We start from the raw sequence: 3,622 nt of genomic DNA, 5'->3' as shown, positions 1-3,622 counted from the left end.
AAAAAAAAATAGACTGATACTACTAAAACAACATTAGAAACACAACACTAACTCCCAACCTTGTTAGGAACATGCAAAAGAAAAATAGTGTGAAACCGCTACACGCTAACTGCATTAGCATGTTTACTATAAAACCAATCTTGTTCGTAAATTATATAAAAACAGACTAATACTAATAAAAAAGCATTACTATGACCATGCTAACTTCTTACCATGTCAGTAGCATACAAAAGAAAATAGTTAGACACCGCTACATGTTAGCTGCATTAGCATATTTGCAATACCACCCAACATTTTTGGAACATAAAAAAAATAAATAAATAAATAAAAAAACACAGTTAAAAGAAATGTTACTATAGCTATGTCACCTCCCAACTTTTATTATAGTAACAGGTAAAAGAAAAAAATGCAGTCCAGCACTACCACACATTAAGCTGTTTTAGCGTATTTACAATACCAAGCTACTTTATATACAACTTTATATACAAACAGGCTGTCTTCCAGTCTGCCTTTGTTTCACGGCATAAAAAACAGACCTTGGGTCTTTGTTGAGTATCAAGAGGCCACAAATCTGATTCCTCCCTGGAGTTCAACATGGATGCAGAAGGTTTAAAGCCGAAAAATAAATGTATTTGCTAAAAAGCTCCATCAGACAAGGAGATTTTTGCTTGAATAAACGATTTATTTGATGTTAAAAACGCAGACACAACTTGAATTCGGGAGATTATTGCCAGATCAAAACGGCACGGCACATTTGCATTTGTGCCGCTACTTTGTTTACTGGAACACTTCAAACAATACATTACCATTTCAAAGCTGGACAAAGCAGTGCAGCTCCTCGTCCACACTGGAAAAAAACAACATGACTCCGTCTGTTTGGCTTGGCTTTCTTGTTTTATAATTGCTTTCTTGCCCGCGAAACAGTGACTGCAGTGAACTCGCTGCGACTCATGTAGTTTGCATCAAAACAGTTGCATGAAAATTCACGCGGTGCGGGACAGACGCCTCCAACAGACTTCCTGAGTACTCAGACGCTCTTCTCTGCTCGGGGAGCATTCCCAGCAGTTCCTTTCAGCACATGTCCCCAATCAAACAGCTCTCAAACACCTTCTGTTTTCAATCCGCCGCTTATGACAGGCTGCTCGAAAAGGCCGAGGCCTGCCGCATGTGTTTTATGCGTGCGTGTGAAATATGACAGCGCCCATTACCTTTCCACGCGGCCCACCAGGGAACGGCGGTGCGGACCTCAACAGTACGTCAAGCAGGAACACAAACCAGTGGCAGTTTTACAAGCTCGAACGACACCGCAGTGAACAGGAATCCTCTTCCAGCTTCACACGGGCCGCTTTTGTTGCGCAATGACGCCAAAAAAAAAATGTTCATGTTCAGCTTCATGTTCGCCGCAGCAGATTCAACCGCAACCTCAAATGTCGTGATCATAAAATGTTCAAGTAAAACATCAAGCTGGAAGGCTTTTTTTTGTGACTCAAGACTTGTTTTCTTGATTGCTTCTTATTTGCGGGGGAGTCTGCTCCTGTCGCCTTCAGGGCGGTGGCTGGGCCCAGGCAGCGTGCAACGCTCCGTGGGTGGCGGGACGGGAAAGGGCCTCTGGTTAAATTGTCACAGGAAGGGGGGGTACTGTCAGGGGACCGCTGCTGCCTGGCCCAAGGAGAGACAATTTCACGGCAAGAACTCAGATCAATGGTGCTGTGTTTGATAAGTCAGGGAGCACATGGGACCTCCAGTTGATAATTAACATGAAAAGAGCCAGGGATCTTTGGTTTAGGAGATATATATATATATATATATATATATATATATATGTGTGTGTGTGATTGGCAAAACTGATTACCTAAAATTGACATTTTTTCAAATTGTTCAAAATGATTTTTAAAGTTAGAAACACAGACACAAGAAATTCCAGGTTGTTCACACTTTTCTTCCATTTCAACATAATTAATTTCGAGGTTCTACACATTTAAAGACTAGCAATAATAAACCTTTAGTGTGTAAAAGAAAACAGTTGTACATTTGGTCTGTGTTGAAAAAAAAAAGTATAATAAAGTTAGCTGGAGACTGTTACAAAAAATATTTTAACAAAATTAATTACATTTTATTCTCAAGAAATACATACTAAAATATATTTTAAATTCTAAATGTAACAAGTTTGTTTTATTTTAGGACGTTGGTTGTGTGCTCTGTAAAAAGTGAAACATTAAAATAAGTTAACAAAAGTTCTGTAATTTGTTGCATTTAAAATTATTAGTTTTAATCAAATTAACTGTTTAAGTTGAGTAAAGTATCTACTCAAATTAAAATTTAATTTTAAAATTTAAAAAAATAAAAAACTTTTGTTAATTGATCTAATGTTTCACTTTTTTTATGTGGGAGTAAACAGAATATTAAGGTTGTCAACCGTTAATCCAATTCGTCCGATCAAAAGACTGTCATTGAACCTATCAAAATAAAAGCTAAAATGTGCAATTTCATTACTAAAAAGTGTTTTTAGTGTAAAAAGTAACTAAATATTTTTTTGGGTCTTGACTATGGAATTATATATACTACATTTTGACATTTCATATTCTCAAAGTAACACATTTAGAGATTTGTTTTATACATTGCTATGTTTATTAACCATTAATATTTTTGCTTTGTTTATATATATATATATATATATATATATATATATAAAAAAATCATCAGAAATGATTGTGAGGATTCTGTGGTTTTTAAGTGGTTGTTGGTCATGTCCTGAGCGGTCCTTTGTCAGTCACACTAGTTTCAGGTTGATCACCTTTTTGTTTCTCTGTGGTTTTTGTCACGTTTTGGTCGATGTATTTAAGTTTAAAGTCCAGCTTCCTGCATTTTGGATCCTAAACCACCATTCCTTGACACAATTATTATTAAGTTAATAAATATTAACTAATATATATTTTATAACAAATGTATTAATACTAATTATTACACATGTCTAAAATGAACATCATAGGAACATGTTTCCGATTGTGTCTAACAATTGACTGTAAAAGTACAAAAACTGTGCCTGGATTATGTTTTTTTTTTATTCTGATATTAATGTTTCATAAATTCTATAAGTAGATGTGCTGTTATGAGAATCTTCTCTTTAACATGAGAAATTTAAGTTTTGAAACTTAAAAACTGAAAATTTGAAGCTGAAAATAATTTATATTAGAATTGTAGAAAATTTCAGACACTTCAATTTTTTTAAAGTTTAACACCAATATTTCAGCTTGAATTTTTCAAATTGTTTTATTTGGGTTTTACATTTTTACCCTAATTGGGCTCCATAGAGGGATGCTGTGAAAAGTTTAAATATTAGCAGAGAAAATAATTTTAACAACATATGTCCATTTTGTTGGATAATTGTAAAGCTAACAAATAATTAAATAACAATTTAGGATATATCTACAGTATCAGACTTTTCCCATATTTCAAATCTGCTTCATTTCTGTTGAAAAAGCCAGAAACTGGATATTGGATTTCATTAAATCTTCATTGCTTGTTTTGAATTGTGATTTTCTTGTTCTCATAGTTAGTTTAGACCAGGGGTCTCAAACTCGCGGCCCGCGGGCCATCTGCGGCCCGCAGGATGATGATTTGC

Source organism: Oryzias melastigma, linkage group LG20 (genome assembly GCF_002922805.2).
Source record: "Oryzias melastigma strain HK-1 linkage group LG20, ASM292280v2, whole genome shotgun sequence".
Lineage (NCBI taxonomy): Eukaryota > Metazoa > Chordata > Actinopteri > Beloniformes > Adrianichthyidae > Oryzias > Oryzias melastigma.
This window is presented reverse-complemented; position numbering follows the sequence as displayed.